Below are 20,298 nucleotides of genomic sequence, written 5' to 3'. Positions count from 1 at the left end.
TTATTTATTTGTTTGTCTGTTTGTTTATCCAACTTGAAAAAAATAACAAGGATTACAAATTAGTAATTAAAAAAAATAGATAAATAAATAAATCAAAATAATAATACTAATAGAAATTAAAAATAAATTAAATGGAGAGGGTTAAAAAAAATAAAATAAAAAATAAAATATTAAAATTGAATAAAGAAATAATAATACCAATAAAAATTATTAAAATAAAAAGAGAAAATGTTCTTAAAAAAATTAATAATAATAAATAAATAAACACTGATAATGAATAAATAAATATGGATAGTAAACTAGTTACTTTGCACAAACTACTCTGCTAGACTCTTGCCACTAAAAATATCTCATGCAATCTACCCATCAAATTGGGTGAAACCAAAATTGACTATTGTAGCAAGGAGCAAACCCCAAATATGAAATGGCACCTTGCTTCTCATACTGTTATTATTTAGTCAGAAACGGGTCAAACTCCAACAATTCCCATATCACTAGGGAATTCCCCCACTGAAAAAGTTTTGAAGAGAAAGAAAATACATCATGACACACCTTACATGTTTGAGGGGGAAGGGGACCACTAGGCTAGTTTCTAGACACATCAATGAACTAACATAGATAACTAGCCCAAATTTTGAGGCAAGGAACCAATGAGATTGTTATTGTATAGAGAGATGTTTATCTGAGACCTCATGGATCCTAATTCATTGGGTATTTACGTAGACAACTTCATCTCAAATAACTGAATAGAAACAAGGCTTTTCAAGGTACACAACTTGGATATTTTTCCAGATATCATATTAGTGAAGGCATCAAAGAATTGCAAGGAACAATGATTCTTAAACACTTGGGGATTATCAAAACAAATTCTTGTGGAAGAGTTATAATTGTCATAATTTATTAGTATTGGTGATTCCTAGAGGAATGCCACCTCAAAAATACTTGAAAGATATCTAGATCAAGGGTCTTACCTATGAAGTAAAAAATGATTCCTTCCAAATTAGCGCTTGATCATTGTAGCAATGCAAGGTCGGATAAATGCCTCACACCTTTGGGCATTTTGAGCCGCATTAAAGGAATTGCCCCTGAGGCTTAGATTCAAGGTGCCACAACTACTCCCAATACACGTTGGTAAATTCAAAAGAAGGTTATGCCCTTGGATTTGAGATTGTTGAATGTAGTACATCCACGTTGCTGTGCGAGTGAGCGAGTGGAGAATATGTATGAGGAGAGACAGGTATCTGATGCATTTGTTACATCTACTAATATATTATTAAATTTAATAAGAGAATTCATTATAAAATTATCTAAAAAACATCTCATGAACATTGTAATTGTCTCTACGAATGTAGAAAATCAGCTAGATAGTTTATCTACGAGACATGACATTGTATTAGGTAAAATTTACAGTAAAACATTCAAATTATGATGAAATTGAGAAATAGTTTTTAAATAATATTAAAATAAATATTTATTTTTCAAAGTTATAATTTTTTAAATTATATATAGATATATATAAAATTATAATTTATATTAGTCAATATTAAACTAATAAATACTATTAATTACATCGATAGGTGTTTTCTCTGCGGGCTTGGGTGATCAGACATTGTTCACCCCGACCAATCGCAAAGTGTTATTTTCGTCCTCCTTCAGCAAATTAAAATTTGACACATGAACTTTGATCGCTCGGCCTTTCCTCTATAATTTTCCCGCTTAGTTCTGGTTTTGGGGTTGGACATCATTCCTCTCCATGCCTCTTATCTCCTCTTGACGCCTTGGAAGAGTTGTCTGCGATGATACTTGCAACTCCCAGCTCCCACAGTGCTTGAGAATGGATTATTTTGCAAACTAGATATGTCGCCGCTGGTCTTTGGATTATTAGATTGAAGGTCTCGAAATAATATGTGCGAAAAGAAACACCGTTCATGAACAGAGGTTCTTGATGAGGCTAAGACATCTTGTTCAACACTAAGAAGCATGCCTTCGAAGGTGAAGGGGAAGGAAAAGTAAAAAGAAGATGGGGATGATGTTGTCAAATCAGACATAGTTCAAAGTTCGAAATATGGAGTTATAATTCGTAGGGGTCTAGCTGGGACAATTCTGCTCTGGGCCCTTTCGCCTTGGCCTCTTGGGCACATTCCTTGATTCTGCTTTGGGCCCTTTCATCTCAGCCTCTTTGGCACCTTCCTGCTCAGACTCTAGGTGGGGTGATTATGCTTTGGGCCCTTTCGCCTCCTATTTCATCTTGTGATTTTTAGAGTCTCATGAATTTAATCCAACTATAAGCATTCATTCATTAATTGAATGTATGAATTGTTGGGTACACAGCTGAATATCCCCATCCCTGCACGCCAATAGACTCAACTTTATCATCTTCCTCTACCTCCACAAAGTGTAGCTGGTTCCATAGATGTGTCAGACCTCAGAGACCTGAAGAAAATTCAGATTCTCGACCATGGAAGTGGGGAAAAAGGGACTTTTTCCCTTTAAGCCCTGAAGGTCATTCATGGCAATGACAACAAAAATGTGAGGTGACATATAATTGATAGATGGAAATGATCCTGAAGAAGATAGAATCCCCATATATAGTGAAATGCTACTAGATTTAAGAGAAGGGAGAAGAAACTTGTCTTTGGAGTACATGGATGAAGGGTCATTGGAGCAAAGGAAATCCAAGATGATGTCTGAAAGGTTCTTGTTGAATGTGGCAGAGCAAGTCTTGGAGGGCTTGACATATCTGTACCATCACAAAATTCTGCATAGAGACATAAAGCCCTCCTATTTGTTGATAAAAAGGAAGAAAGAAGTAAAAATCGCAGACTTCGAGGTGAGAAAAATTATGTCTCAGACATTGGATCCCTACAATACGTATGTGGGTACCTGCCCTTACATGAGCTCTGAGAGATTCGACCCCGAGAGCCACGTAATAAGGTGTGACGAATCTCCAAGAGAATTGGACTCTAGCTAGGTCGATTGTTGTTTCTCTTGCTCACTTTGGAGTGTAGCCACGAGAGGGTGGTGAAGCAATCATCTAAGGTAGTAGGGAGGCAGTGCTTAGGAGTAAGTTTGTAATTGATATAAACAAAAATCTCTCCTACAACATTGATCGTTCAAATGCAGCGTGTGTGAAAACATAACCAAGCTAAAGAGCCCATGATGAAGGCCATTGAAATAAAGACAATGTTGTTTTTGTTTGTAATATGTACATGCACGTTTGCAATTACTTGGAGCCTTTCATGATAGTGGCAACCATGCGGAGTGCATACCGAAGTTTATATAGTTGTCATTTATTCCAATGTTGTAACCCATTGAACCCTAGCCCATTATGAAATTTTATTTTGTAACCCATTGAACCCTAGCCCATTATGAATTTTTCCATAGCTTCCTCTTATTTCAAGGCTAAGCCTATCAGTGTTCCTACATGGCATGAAAGGTTAGAAACTATCTTCACGCATATTCGGCCACGAGACTATAGGGTGAGTGACTTTCAATGCAGTGTTGTTTTCATCACAAACAAAGCAAATGTTAATTGAGAACATGTAACGAATTTTAGAATAGTGGAAAGAGTGGGAACAAATGTAACAGATCTAAAGAATTGAGATCATATGGTTCCTTTGTTCGTTGGCCAGTGCGGAGATTGTGTTTACTGTAACTCCAAGAAGACCAATTTATGTGGAATGTTCAAAGTGGATGTCTTTAGAACTGTTGTGAAGAGTGATGGGAAATCTCGTTTCTTTGTTCGTGGAAAATTGTTTTATCATAGTCATGTACTCCACCTTTAGCGAGTACACATTGTTGACTATGCCCGTGTTGTTAAAATAAATTTGAACACTCCTCTCGAAAAAGCACATTGCCTTCTGAGTTGCGGAATAGCAACTGGTATAAGAGCCCATTCATCACCAATTTTCCTTAATTTCAATTAATTTTTTATATTCCACTAAGATGTTTGGAGAGGAAAGAAGTTTTAGCACTGTGATTGTTTAATGTTATTGGTATTTGTTGATGATTCATTTTAATTCTTGGTTGGTTCATATATTTTAATTTTAATTTATTATCTATTATTCATATTCACTAATAAAAACTTATTTGTGAGGGTTGAAGACACAAATAGAAGTATGATCACCAAATAATTCATCTTGAGGATATGAGATTGCAAGTGTGGGCCAGTTCACTTCTTCTGGGGTGAATTTAGTCTATCTATTTTTTTATTTAGCAAAAGATACACTGGAATTACGAGATTTAAAATAGGTTGAAATTGCAAATATTACGAGATTTAAAATAGGTTGAAATTGCAATTTTTTTGGCATATTTGTGTTTTAGTCTATCTATTTTTTTATCTAGCAAAAGATACACTGGAATTACGAGATTTAAAATAGGTTGAAATTGCAAATATATGAGATTTAAAATAGGTTGAAATTGCAAATTTATTGGCATATTTGTGTTGTGAGCGTTCTTATTGTTTTATTATTTTGGGTCTAACTTTAATGTAAATCTAGCTATTGTGTTCTCAACCATTCCAATCAAAAGTATGATTTTCAATTTAGTGAGATTTGTGACTATGTTGTAAATTGCTTTTATTAAATTTATTTTGAGAGTAATTTTAAGGTAATTTCAAATGTTGTGATTTTAATTTGGATGTATTTTTATTTTAACTATATATTGTAATTATAAATGAAATAAAATTAATCAAAATAGTGATTGATATTTTATTTTAGTTTTAATTGTTTTATTATTTTGTTTAACAGAATTGTTTTGAGTAGCTTATTATTTTTATTGTGAATCTTTAAAAAGAACGTTTTCATTAAGTGAAAAATAAAATTAGTTTTAAAATTCATTGGGTAATTAGTCTTGGAGGAAAAATAAAAGACAATATCTTTGATTGCAAGAACTAGAATGATTCTTAATGCCCAAGTACTAATATTATAATTACTATAATAGAAATATTTTCGGAAAAATCACATCAGAAGAATTTAGTTGATGCGTCCCGACCCCTAACTAGTGTGGTTCATCCTCGCGACTCCCAACTAGTGTGGTTCATCGTTAGGACAAATTGAAGAATCAGATCATAGTTACATGTTAAATAGGGATAACAGATCTTCCAACAGCTAGGTTTAACTTGAAAATGGCTATATTAGATTAGACTAGACAAACGGCTATAATTTACTATGAAACAATTAGATTTAACTAGTAAAATTATTTAATTATAATAATATTATTAAAATAGTTAATACATATATTAGTATTTAATATAAATATATTTTTATAACGTTTGTCATTAAAGTTAAATACAAATATTATTTTAATATTTTGATTGATTAAATAAAATATTAACCATATTAATTTAAAAATAATAATTACATGTATTATAATTACTATAATTCTTCTAACACAAATATTCTCCTATTCTCCTATTCTCCTATTACATTGTTCAAAAAAATAATTTAGATCAATTTTTCTCCCATTACTTTACTCCCGTACCACTTCAAACCAAAAAAGATTTTTTAACATTATCCAACCAAAAACGATTTTTGTAAGAGTATCCAAAACAGTCTGTGCCATCGGTATATTATAAAATGTATTGATAAAAAAGTTATAAATTTATGTATATATAATATTTTAAATTTCTAAAATTTTAGAAAAATTATTTAATTTAATAAATTAATAAAAATATTAAAAAATATTTTTTTAATACTCAAATTAATGCAAGAGCTCAAACATTCTTTATCAATTACAAAAATCATTTAAATATTCATTAATAAAGATAAATTATACTGGTACACTTTATTTTGGAAATAATATATAAAATACACCCCATCCAAAGCTACATACAATATATTGGCAAAGTTTCATTGTTTGCATTACAGCTTAGCAACATAAATTGTTACTCACATTTAAATACATTTAATTTCATTTCAATCTTTTTGAAAATGAAATAGATAATAATATTATTATTTTTCAATTTATATAATAAAAATATATTATTTTAAAATTTAAATAAGATAAATAATAATAATATTATTTTTTAATTTATATAATAAGAATATATTATTTTAAAATTCAAATAAAATAAATAATAATATTATTATTTTTTAATTTATATAATAAAAATATATTATATTAAAGTTCAATTATTAGATATGAAAAAACAATTTATAACTCAAAAATATTTTTCCCATTAAGTTAAAAAAGTTTTAAAATTATCTATAATCACTACATCAAAATACTTTTAAAATTACATACAATTACTACATTAAAATACTTTTAAAATTACATATAATTACTACATTAAAAGAAAATCTAAACAACATTGTTTTAGATTTATATAATTATAAGAAATTACGACAAAGTTTGAGGTGGGACTGGGGAGATAAACATGGAGTTGTTTTTAGTGTATTTTTTTGGACTTTCCGGTGCGGGAATCCGGTTGACAAATTTGAAGTGAAACCTTGATTCGTGTGGTTTTTTCACTGCATATTTGGATTCAACACCCTGAAAAACCCTTAGGACACTTTGATTGTGCAGGGATTACCCATAAAAATTGTGATTTCAATAAATTGCTGCCAGATTTTAAAGAAATTTGACCGAAAAAACCCACTAAAAAAACTTAAAAAAAATCGAACTAAAAACAACCGATAAACAGCACTTGTGAATGCCCATGGGGTCCATGTAAGCCTTATCTTTTAGACCGATGCGTGTGGGGTCCATCCGCGTCTTATTTTTGACTTCAAAGCCTTTGGGCTTTTCAAAAACATGTTGGATATCGCCTATGGTCTATGTCTGTTACTAGGGTTTTAATGAATCACTGCTCATAAACCACAAGTGAAGGTTTAATCTAAATATTATAGAGATACTGTTGCATACCAATTTTCCCACAATTCCTCATGCCCTTTTTAATGCCCAATATTCTTTTCATTCACTTTTAGTATCCATACACTTTTTTTTTTTCTCTTTGAGTTTTTCTTTCTCATTAAATCAATAACTTTATTTTTATGAAAATTTATGAGTATCAAATATTTTTATCTTTATATATAAATTTCACGATCATAATTTTTTTAATTATATATTTCTGTATAATAATAAATTAATTCAAAAAACATTTAAAATAAACTATCTTAATCTAACCCACGTTCCCTTAACTTGTATTATCAAAACAAAATATTAATATATCTTACAAATTACATAATCAACCATATAGAAACAAAATATTACATATTATATTGCATTGAACAATATCTAGAATCTATTTTTAAAATATTATCCCTCCCCCAGAAATTTATAAAAGAAACATCTTAAATGCAACTCCTAAATTTTTAATGTAAACTGAAAATCGAAGACATCACTAAATATAACGGGGAGTAAATTGGGTAAATATCATGAAAAGCTCCCGTACATTTAACTTAATTCTCGCCCAGCCTTTGTAGACTGTCATCACGATTCACACCGAGCATAAAATGCCAGAAAACAAAACAACAATAAAATGCCAATGCAACAATACATCAAGTCCGGGCCAACTAAATGACAGTAGCCTCAAAACTAAGAATCAAACCCTGTTAATTCGGACTATTTATTTATCTGTGATTTTTTATTTATCAAACAAATGGTGTTCTCTCATTACTAGAAGGAAATATTTTTTTATCCTTTAAGGAAATTATTTTTTATCATTTAAAATTTGTTTTTGAATAAACAAATAAATTTAACATTTAAAATAAATTTGATCTATATTAAGTAGAATTCATTAATCAAATTTATATTTTTAATATTACTAAAAAAAATAGTTTAGTAGTTTGTAATTTAGGTTTAGAAAACAATAGAAATATTTACAAGATTTTGATAAAATCTCAGTTGAAATTTTTGGAAATTAAGGTTACAATTGTCAAGCTTTAAGATTTTGAGTGTCTCGAAATTTTTTTATGACATTGAATCAATTTCCACCATCAAAATTTAAACACTGCAACAATTAAATATTTTGAAAATTTTCAGACAAAAACTTTATCATTCCCACAAAATTATCACCTAAATAAACAACACCCAGGAAAAAAAACACCTCCACAACCTAAATGACTATGATTGTAATTTAAACAAATATATACAAACCAATCGGGAAAAAATGCATATGGTTTGAATTGCATGCGCCTATTATTCATTCAAAAATACCAGATTCAGTACACTGAATTTAAGAAATTTACAATCTTATTTTCTTGCCCATTTCCACCCAACCGAGCGATGTGATTGATGATAGCAACCCTCTTCTCTTCATTTGCCAGGAATCATAATCATAATCGTTGCTTGACTAAGCTCTTTCTTGCTGGAATCATTTAATACGCCACTCATTCTCCACTATAACGACACTCTGACTGTATAAAGAGAGAGAGGTGATCATGGTACTTCTGCAACCCTCTTCTCTTCATTTGCCAGGAATCATAATCATAATCCATGCTTGACTAAGCTCTTTCTTGCTGGAATCATTTAATACGCCACTCATTCTCCACTATAACGACACTCTGACTGTATAAAGAGAGGTGATCATGGTACTTTGATGCTCATTTCCAGGAGCATTGCTCTCCAGCTCATGTCCAATGAATCATGGTCCTTTTTAAATCATATCCCTCGAATCATTTAATACGACTTTATTACTTTAAAGGTGTTGTTTCTATACAACAAGTTACATACAATCCGATTGACTCGCAATTCAAGCCTTATATTCAATGTCTATAAAAAAGACTATTATTAGACCAGACCCCCTCAAAGAGTGAAGTAGTGACAAGAAGAAACTAAACGTGTTTAAATATTTTATTAGGTGAATTAGTTGCATTATTATGAGAGAATATATAATTTTTTTAATACTCATCTTATATTTAATTAAATTATTTAAAAATTAAAATAAATTAAATTATTCAAAAATTAAAATAAATGGAAAGTTTTTCACATATAAAATTTTGTATGGTGAAGGAATTTGATTCATTTTCTTCGTTATAAATGTAATGTAAAGTTGAATTAAATATATGTATGTGAGAATGATATTTAAAAATAATTTAAATTTTTTGAAATAAAATATTTAGGTATGTATATACATGTATTATATGTGAATTTTATATTGAGAATAACTGTTTTAAGTAATATACTTTATATATAGTATATTATTCATATATATATATTAAATAATGAGTCTTGACACTCAAGGGTCATAAATTACAAAAAGTGTAATTGCTTGGTAGAAGTTTAAAATATAACTCGTTGCACTACTTTGAGTGTAGTTTCTCAAATACGCTCCAATTGCACTCACATCTCAAAGCGCCACAAGTACTGAGGATTTTGATGTCCAATTTCCGTAAATTTGGTGCCTTTGCACCATAGCTTCATCGCTAAACAACTACAACAAAATAAATAAAAGTTAAAACATAATTAAACATTCATATAAAAAATAATTGAATTTAAAAAATTTAGAATTCTAAACTAGGAAATTCTAATGAGTCATGACTTGTCACTTATGTGGCATCAAGATGGTCATTTCACGAATAATATCATCAAAACCAAATATTCCAATACTATCTTGATACATCTCTATCTCGCAATTAATTTTTTGAAGCTTGAGATCATGTACCATCCTATGAATACAGGTATGGATCCCTTCCATCGCCTCGCAATCAAAATCAAAGTTGCATTTGTAGGAAAGTGTGGTATTGAGGAAAACTATGATGCACTAATGGGTTGATGAAGCACCCTGGTCCAACGACTATCAATCACATCCCATAACATTATCTGTCTATCAGACCCAGTGGAACCCTTGTCCGCATAATAAGCATGAATAGTCTCTTTGGCCCTTACCATGGCCTCATATAAATAAGTCATTGCAGGCTAATTATCGCCAACTACCAATCTCATAACCTTTACTACAGGTTCACTAAATGAGAACACTTCTTTTACTCATTGTCAAAAGGAGTCAACATGCACCAATTTTGCAATGGCTCTATCTACAATCATGTGATTCATCAAAAACAAACATTTGCTTCAACTTAAATTAACATTGAAGCAAAGAATGAATAATAATGAAGTTGGTGGCAAAACATGTGATTGCAGGATGTCGCAACTCCCTATTTCTAGTGAATCTCGTCATGAGGCTGAGAACAAAGCATGGTTATATATGAACTTGGGAATGCTCCTAGCCCTATCAATCACCTCCTTAATGAAGGAGAGTTTCCCCATATCTCAAGCATAAAATCGATACAATATGTTGCACATGGAGTGTAGAACATTGAGTGGTACCTATCCATCAACATCCTATCAACAACCACACAATTAGTTGCATTATTTGTTATGACTTGCACCACATTCTGTACACCAATATCCTAGATGAACTCATCTAACAACTCACATATCAATGCTACATATGTGTTGATGCATCCATGAATTTAATAAATATGGTACCTTTATGACAATGTACCAAGAAATTTAGTAGGGTCCTACCCTTCGTATCTATCCAGCCATCAAACATCATTGTGCATTCAAAGACCTTCCATGATTGCTTCAACTTCGCCAATATAGAGTTGATCTCCTTCTTTTCTTCTTAAAGTATTGGCCCCTGCAACTCCTCATATGTAGCACTTTTGTACCCTGGGCCCACAATAGAAATAGAAAATTTGATTACTTTTGGTGATGTTGAGAGGTAAGTCACTCCAGTAAAGACACCTCCACATAACTTTGTCTTTTTCTTGCTTCTCCTTTTTTTAATTACTGACTTTATTGAAGGTTGTGCTCCACGTCTAGTTTGTGGAACAAAAACTGATGGCATCCTAGTAACATTAGTTGGTGAAGTTGTGGAGCCCTTCACACTACCTTCAAGCTCAATCTTGAAAGCAGATAGCCCTAAATATTTTCTTGCACGCTCAACCTTGTTTGTAGTTGCCTCTTCTTTATTTCTGTATTTTGCCTCACTTGCTTCATATGTAGCTCTGATAATCTCTTAACTAGATTTATTACAAAGCCTAACATAATGTACAGGGATTCTGGCCATATGGTACTTCAATCGGGAAAACCCCATATCATATTAGCCCCACACAATTTGCAATTGAGTATTTTCCAGTTTGTCCCACCATCAGGTTCCCCATACTTCCTGATCCAAACTTATGTAACAACGCAACAAAATACAGATATAAACATAAACACAATGATGCAACAAAATTAAATATTCATTTCATTAATAACAAAGAACTGAAATATGCTTACAAAATGGAAACAAACTAGCCCGAGCGACAACAGCTTATCTCTGAGAAGAAAAGTGGTGGCTACATGCCTCTGAACTATGTTACAATGAGGCTCAAGGGCCTTTTTATTATTGAACAACAAAGGGAAACCCTAAACAACCAAAAACCAACCCTAGGAGATGGAACACTAAGATTTTGTGGGCCCCGTTGGGGTTAGTTGGGCAGTCAAGTTCGCAGGGTTGTAACTTGGTCATATGATATTTGTTTGGTGCATATGATACCTCGTTAGAAATATCTATCTGAGTAATACAAGATTTGTAGTAGGCTCCTACCTATGGCTATGGTCTTACTGCAGACCTCAAAAAAATTCCATTTAGGGGGTCAACACATCTCTAGAAGTTCAGGACCTGAAAAACTACTAAAAATAGTAAATCATGCTATAATGAAGGAAACTGATGAATTCAACTAGAGGTCCAGGTGGAATAGGTGGGTGGCCACCGATATGCACCTGGATCAGTCCTCCACCCTTAGGAAGCAATTTTCCCCATTGTGTGCAGAGCCTCCATGAGGTGAGGAAATTTCTATTGAACCTGGTCCCTAGTGAGCCACTTGCCTTGGTGAAGGAGTTGGTTGGCATTGACAACTCGATATATCTAGATCCTCTGCTGGAGAGTGTTCTTGATATCCGTGTCTATGATCATATCACTTGTGGCCTATTCAATGCAGCTTGCGTTGAGCTCTATTGGTGTCAGTTTCTCAGCAATGTGTGATGTGTCTAGCAATGGGGGGAAGTATGGTCGCAGTCGGTCCACATTGAATACTGGGTGTAGGCTAAGGAATGGGGGAATGTTGAGGTTGAAAGAATTGTCCCCTATATCCTTAATGATGGTGTAATGCCCATATCGGAGCAGGTGAAGCTTGCGGTTGGCCCCAACGAGGTGCTCCTTCTTCAAGTGTAACCAAACTTTTTCACCCACATGGAACTTGTATGGCACCCAATGTTGGTCATGGCACTCTTTGTACTTAGAATTTGCTCTGTCCAATATGTCATGGACTTGCTGGAGGATGTGTTGAATGCACTCAATGAATTTGTTAGCTTTGTCGACTTCGTACTGGACATGAGCTGAATCTTCCTAAGAAGTTGCAAGTGGTATGGAAACATCAATGGGACACAGTGGTTGGAACCCTAGTCCCACCTAAAAGGGCTTGTGGCTAGTTGAGTTGTGGAGATCTTTGTTGTAGCTGTATTGGACATAGAAGAGGATTTCATCTCATGTGCGTGGATGCTTTGATTTTTACATGTGCAGGATATGCACGATCATCATGTTGACGACCTCTGTCCGGCCATCAGTTTGGGGGTGGAAAGTCGTGCACTTAGTGAGCTTAATGTCTAACAACGACCAGAGGCTTGACAAGAATGCATTTAGGAGCTTGTTGTCCCAATCTAAGATAATAGATTTTGGGATCCAAAGTGTACCCATACTCATTCAAAGAAGAGTTTGGAAGTGGCTTCTGTTGTGATAGTCTTCTTGCAGGTTGCCATAATGGCCATCTTAGAGAATTTGTTGACAACCACGAAAACACAATCGTTGTCATGCTTGGTAGAAGGAAGGCCCGACATGTAATCCAAGGAGATGTATTCCCAGGGAAGGTTAGGAGTAGGAAGAAGAGTATACAAGCCTTGTTTTTTATTGTAGGTTTAGCGATGGCACAAACAGTGTAGGATTTGATGTACTTCCCAACATTTTATCAAAGGTTTGGACAATAAAAATACTTATGTATCACTGCCACTGTCTTTTCTACCCCAAAATGTCCAACAAATCAACTGTAGTGCTCCTCCAAAAGAATCTTGGCACTCTCACTTGAAGGAACATAGAGGTGTCAAAGGTGGCATAATAGCACATCCCATAGGTGAAAGTCAGGAACTTGCTTGCCGAATTCTGGATCACTCTTGTAAAGATGTGGCCATTTCAAAGCCTCGTGTCCACAAAAGTCAAGCATAGTGGTCAGTTCCATGATGATCAGATAGTTGAGGTAGTCTACAACATTATTGGTGTTTCCTTTCTTGTACTTAATGTTCAAATGGAACTCTTGCAAGTATGTGGACCATTTCTGATGGCGATTGTTATGCAACTTTTCTTGTGTCTGTATGAACTGCAGGGGTTGGTGATTAGCGTGGATGATCATTTTATTCCCTAGAATGTAATGCTTCCATTGTCAGCAAGCCTGCACAATGGAATACATATCTTTGTCATAGGTGGCATACTTTCTGACTATTTCTAAAAGTGTCTTACTGTGATATACCTATGAATGCCCTTGTTGAGTAAGAACTACACCAATAGCATAGTCGGAGGCATTTGTCTCAATCTCAAATGGTTGTTGCAGTTCTGGTAATGTGAGCACTGGTGCAAAGCAAAGATGATGCTTCAACTCGAAAAACGCCTTCTATTGGGATTCAAAGCGAAAGAAATTTTCTTTCACTTTTCCCTTGGTGACTTGATTCAAAGGCCAAGTGATATGAGAGAAACCCAACACAAACCTGCGGTAGAAATTAGCGAGACCCAAAAAGCTACGGTGCTCTATTAGAGTGATTAGGGCTAGCCAATCATAAATATCTTGTATCTTGGATGGGTCCACATGCACACCCTGATCATCAATGATGTACCCCAGATATTGAGCTTGGGTCATACCAAAAGTTCATTTCTCCAAATTGACAGACAATTTTTGTTGTCAAAGGGTTTGGAGGACCGGTCAAATATGGTGTAGGTGCTCTTCCCAACTCTAACTGAAGATCAAGATTCGTCCAAATACACTGCCACAAATGAGTTGGTGAAGGGTTGCAAGATGTTTTTTATCAGTGTCATGAAGGTTTCGAGGGCATCCATCAACCCAAAAGGCATGACCATCCATTTGAAAAGGCCCTCCTTGAAATTTGAAGGAAGTCTTCCACACATCGAAGGGTTGGATTGGTACCTGGTGATAACGGGACTTCAAGTCAATCTTGTTGAAATATTTGACCCCCTTGAGCTGGTCCAGAAGGTCATCAATCAGTGGGATTGGATACCTATTCCAGACAATGATCTTATTTAGCACCCGATAGTCAATATAGATCCTCTAGGTTCAGTCCTTCGTCTGTACCAACATAGCTAGACTCCCATAGGGTGATGAACTTGGCCTGATGTGCCCTTTTTGTAACAAATCTAGAATCTACCTCTTGATTTCATCCTTCTCTAGAACAGAGTGTGTGTAGATCAATCCATTGGGTAGTAGCACATATGGGGTCAGATTGATGGAGTGCTTGGCATAACAGTGTAGAGGTACCCATGTGAGTGAGGTGAAGATGTCCATGCACTCCTCCATGACTGTATCCATCTTTTGTTGTCATGCAGAGGAGCCCTGTCTATAGGTCGTGGATGTGGCCACAATATTCTTCTTGCTCTGAGGGTGAATCATAAGGGAAACAAATTTCCTAGTCTGGGAAATGATCTTACTGCATTGCTTTGCAATGATCAAAGAGATGGCGGTAGGTGGTGCTACCTTTGGTATCATGTATAACTTATTTCCCAAAGTAATAATCACATTTCAAGGCCTAGACTCATACATAGCATGATGCTTCCACAAGTATGGTTGGCCTAATAATACATTACAAACTTCAAGAGGAGAAACATCACACAATACCACGTTTGTGAAGGGCTTAATGCTATAGGGAAAGCAACATTGATGGTTGACACAAAGATCTCGTCCTTGGTGAAGCCACCCAATGGTGTACGACTGCAGGTGTGGTGTGGTTGGTAGGCCCAACCCCTTCACGACCTCTACTGAAATGAGGTTCTTTTGGCTCCCACTTTCAACAATGAACTATAGCGGAGAACCCTTCACCCACATCTGTGACTGGAAGAGATTCTCCCCCTCCTCTGGATTTTCATGCTCAATATTCTGAATCTTGGTGGTGGCAACGGTGACACTAGGGTCCACATCAATAATCTACTTCCATTTTTCATTCCCCTTATCAGGTTCTGACTCAAAGTCGGAAAATGCATCTGACTCTGAAGCCTTCAGCTCGGCCATCAATGTCTACTTGGTTCGACACTCACTTGTGTTGTGAGTGGGGCTCTTATGGGACTCGCACCATTTTCTTATGTCTTTCTTTATCTTCTTGGAGTTGTTCTTTCCTTGTGGCTTCGATGGGTTTTCATGGGTCAATCTGCCTTAGATTTGTCCTTTGTTTTGTGATTTGGAGGAACCTTTTCCTTACTTCAGATTCACAGGTCCAAAGTCTCACTTCTTCTGTTTAAATTTCTTCTTGATCTTAACAATGTATCGATAGGCAGTGCCAAGAAAGATGTCCAGGAACTCCATCTCATCTTGGATGTACTTGTGCATACAACCATTATAATTTAGTACCAAATTCCGCTCATAATCCTTGACACCCAACTTCGTGCAAAAGGCATGAAAAATATTTGTGAACTTCGGCACGTCTTGGTCCCTTCCCTTCCGCAACGTGGTCCATTTTATGTATTTATCTTCATAGCTCCCAACAGAGTAATACTTCTCATGATGGCATCTCAGAAAGAATTCCAAGTGGGTGTAGCTGAAAATAGTGAGGGTTCCCTCTCTTCATTCTTCTCACAGTAGGTTTCCCACCATTCCTTGATGTGGGGGGCAACTTTGAGGAGTGAAAAAGTAATATTTTCCCTATTTGAAAAATCTTGAACCGAAAAATATCCTTCCAATAGTTTTAACCGTCTATCTAGCCTTCAAATATGGGGATGTCAAAGTTGAATTATACCTTAAAGGGAGTGGCACCTCTAGAGTGGTTGCTAGATGAAGATGTGTTGCATGTGGGCAGTCGTCGAAGGATCTAGGAAAAGTTATCCATCATCGTGTTCCTTTGTCACTTGATTTCTTCTTAGAGTAATATTTTGAAAGGATCTCCTGCCCCCTCATATTTCTTTTCTTCCACAATGGGAGGCCATCGAGGTTTGTGAGGGTAGTCATGCAAAGGTCCAACCAGTTCGATCCCTAACTCCTTATATCCCGACCTCGTTGGGGACATGCAAAGAGAGACAGAGAAAGAGAAGGTCGCTCTGATACCACTGATCCAAACTTATGCAGGAACGCAACATAATACAAATATAAACATAAACACAAAAATGCAACAGAATTAAATCTTTATTTCATTAATATCAAAGAATTGAAAGATGTTTATATACATAATGGAAACAAACTAGCTCAGGAAATGGTAGCTTATCTCTGAGAAGATATGTGGCGGCTACATGCCTTTGAACTGTGTTACAATGAGGTTCAAGGGCCTTTTTATTATTGAAGAACAAAGGGAAACCCTAAACAACCAAAAACCTAACCATAGGAGATGGAACACCAAGAGTTTGTGGGCCCCGTTGGGATTAGTTGGGAAGCTAACTTCCCAGGGTCGTAACTTGGTTATATCATCTCTGTTTGGCATGTACGATACCCCGTTATAAAGATCTCTTCGATTACTACAAGATTTGTGGTAGGCCCCTTCCTATGGTTATGGGCTTGTTGCAGACCTCAAAAAATGTCGTTGAGGGGGTCAAAACAACTTTGGAAGTTCGGGACTTGAAAAACTACTAAAAATAGTAAATCATGTTATAATCAGGGAAAATGATGAAACCAACGGGAGGTTCAGGAGGAATAGGAGGGTGGCCACCGATATCCAACTAGATCAATGCCAAAATGGGTCCAAGGGTTGTGGCATATTTGTAGTCAAAGTTTTTAATGGAAAATTTCAAAATTCAGTCCTACAACACCAAAAAGAAAAAAATATGGCATTAAACCCCTGCTACATAAAAAATAACAACCTCCTCAGTCAAAAAAATCATTTTTTTACAAACTTAAACTAAATTATTTGCAATGAAAAATGGAAATAAGAGGGTACATAAGAAAGTTAAAAACAAAAAACAAGCTTGTTGTCCAAATATGGAGAAAACCCTTACATTGGTTCATTGGTAAGAAAATCATAACAAATGACAAAAATAAACAAAAGGAAAATGTTGGTAGGCAAAGAGGCAAGCAAGCATATGACTAAATCTATGGAAAAAATCATTAACATGGGGTTGTTTAAGAACATACCTGTGAATAAAAGAAACAAAGTCTGTCTGACTAATTTGGAAAATGATCTTGAAACTTTGATCCACAATTTTTTTTGTGGTTTATGATAATGGTTGTTTGATTCGCAATCCCTCCTTGAAAATCACCACAAATCTCTTCCCCTTCCTTCTCCAATAGAAACAAAGCAAAATGACCAAAAAAAAAACCCAAAATCTCTTTTGAAACCCCGCGGATCCATGTGTCTGACGATTTTTAGGGTCGTAACGCTAATTTTTGGTGATTTTTTAAAATAGTGATTTTTTGGCGGCTAGAAAAAATCACAATGTTGACAATTTGTTGTCGATGTTTTCAACACTTTATATGTGTGTGTGCATGTGTAACATAAAATTATTTATTTAATGTAGAGATTAAGATCCCAAATGGGGGGTTTCACATGTGAGAGGGTAGAGGGTTGGTTGACGTCATCCCACCTAGCCAATCAATTGGAGGAATTGGTAGCATACCCTCTTAGTTTTTCATTCAAGCACATCATATTCAGCACAAGGAACAACATATTGTTGCAATTAGCCACCATGCAACTAAAACACCACCCTGACCCTATGTACCTCTATCACATTAGCTTCACCTAGAAAATTATATTATTGTCTAAACGCCTGATCTCCCACTTTGTGAAATTGAACGAAATTTGTCGCCACCAAGTATTGCATTCAATTTTCTTAAAGTTCAATTATCTCCAAATCAAGGAAGCTTAGCTTTTGACAAATAAATTATATTGGCTTATTCCTCTGATTCATGCTTGCAACGTTCCGACACTCCTAACTTTTTAAGAGAAAATTAGGGAAGGGAGTGCTAACTCATTAACAAGCTTTACTCTATGAATTTGGCACTTCCCTCCTTAATTTTGACTGGAAACCCAACTCACTCTGTAATAGATTTTACTGTATAGTGTCCTATCTAGTGTCTCATTACCGACTTGAGAGTCCTATAGTGGTGAGAAAGTATTCCAACAACTAGGTGAATTTTCTCCTGGGTAGGTTAGTACTTTTCTCTTCGTGGTTTTTCTTGCGTCCTCTTTCAATGGTGTTCTTGCCTTGACCTTCACTCCTAGCAGGAGCTTGACCTCCTACTATTATCTATCAGTTGTTATTCTCTCACACTTCTATGGATACTTCAAATAAAGAGATTCTATAGTGCAACAAGATTGTTATTCCAAGGTGTCCATACACCTATTTTAGCTTTAGGATGTAAGAGATTAAAAAAGTGTAGCATAAAATCGTTAGATCTATAACATATTTTACCTACATGGAAGAAAAATATAGAGGACATGCCACAAACTCAACTAGTAGATGGTTATGTAGAACATAATATTGAAGAGTACAAAATAAGGTTGATAGAACAAGATGAAATTTGATGTACCACAAACAAAATTTTTAAATTGTGAATCAAGTTATAAAAACAAAAACAAAAATAACAAAAAACTTAGGACATCAGATAACAAAAAGAAAATTTTAAAAAATTGAGATATTAGAACCCGTCTAGAGAAATACTGTAAAACTTTGAGAAAACTTGGTCACTAGGGACAAACTCTAATTTAGGAAGGATTACCCAGAGGAATGGAAAGGCTCCCTATGTTGTTAAAATTAGAAAATATCAAAATATGATTATGATGCAAATTTCCACATTGTTAGTTTCTTCTAGCTCTGTAGATATACTATTTAGAAGTGCAAATGTCAAAAACAAGTCTACATAAGAATGTCTAATGAAAAGAAACACCTAGAGAGCATAGTTAAGAAATGCAAGCATAAGAAGGAAACTAATTTACTAGTGTTAGAAACAAATCAAATATTTTATCTAGAATTGGATTTCATGAGAAAATCACTAAGTTGAAAATGAAGTTCAACTCCATCAAGTGGGTTCATGTGAAGTTACCCCATAGTTCGAATATTTTGCTGAGAATCACTCCCTCAAGTTGTCTTGAACAAGGTCACTAGAAACCTTACCTGTGTAAAATCCAACAATCAATATTAAGTTAGCAAGTTTCACATTTATATTTCAGTCTCTAAATAGGTAGAATTTACTACATTCAATTTCCTACATAATGAAGAAATTCAAGCAATGACAAGTTGTCATCTAATGAGGGTTTTTTTATTTTTTATTTTTTATTTTTATTTTACCTTCCAGAGGGCCAGGTAAGAATTCACATGCATTGTGTTTGATATTGGTGTTGGGTAGGGTTTCCCTAAGTCAATTTTATTTATTTATTTATTTATTCGTTTCCAGAGGGCCAGGTAAGAATTCACATGCATTATGTTTGATATTGGTGTTGGGTAGGGTTTCCCTAAGTCAATTTTTTTTTGGTCTTGGGTAGGGTTTCCCTAGGTCAAATTTTTGTCAAAGTTTTGTAAATACCTCGCATTTTGATGATCAAAGCATGTTTCGTGAGTGTTTTAGGAGTCATAGGGGGTTTAGGGTAGGTCAAAGCCCTTTATTTTGTAAAAGGATGGGATTAATTTGTATGTTTTGAGTTCCACCCATGGTTTGCAGACCATGGTATTGTAAGAGAAAAAGATATATAAAGGGTTGTCTTAGTAAGTGAAACATAATATTCCTTCATGGATATGTTTTGATGTTTTTTCTATAATTGTCATATCTTTCTATGTTAGAGTGAAGCGGAAGGCTCCTGCAGCTATGTACGCGGAGACCTTGGTAAGTCTGAAGCTATGTGCACAGGACCCTGAAGCTGTGTGACAGGCCCCTGCAGCTATGTGCGCAGGGTAAGAAGGATTGTAATTGTGAAAATCTGAAGATAATAAAGAATATTTTGAAGGCAGATCTGTGTACTTACATTTGTAATTTACTTTATACAATTACTGTTTACTTTTAGTGTTGTGCAATAAAAGATAAGATCAGAATTCATATCTGAATGCAATTATTGTTAAATTACAATTAAGATCCATTTATTTATGCATAATAGATAGAGTTTTAGATTTGTGAGTAGCATTTT

General features: G+C 34.6%; 1 pseudogene; it reads left to right on the top strand.

Moving 5' to 3' along the window:
• LOC149201268 (mitogen-activated protein kinase kinase 9-like) overlaps window positions 1-20,042 on the top strand; it is a 65,764-nt pseudogene extending 45,722 nt beyond the window's left edge.
• Window positions 20,043-20,298: the final 256 nt, after the last annotated feature.

Source organism: Pinus tabuliformis, chromosome 2_1, assembly GCF_031772625.1.
Source record: "Pinus tabuliformis cultivar Carrire ecotype Pingquan chromosome 2_1, CPIR1, whole genome shotgun sequence".
In the NCBI taxonomy this organism is placed as follows: domain Eukaryota; kingdom Viridiplantae; phylum Streptophyta; class Pinopsida; order Pinales; family Pinaceae; genus Pinus; species Pinus tabuliformis.
Note: the sequence above shows the minus strand (reverse complement) of the source record. Positions and strands in the feature narration are given on the sequence as shown.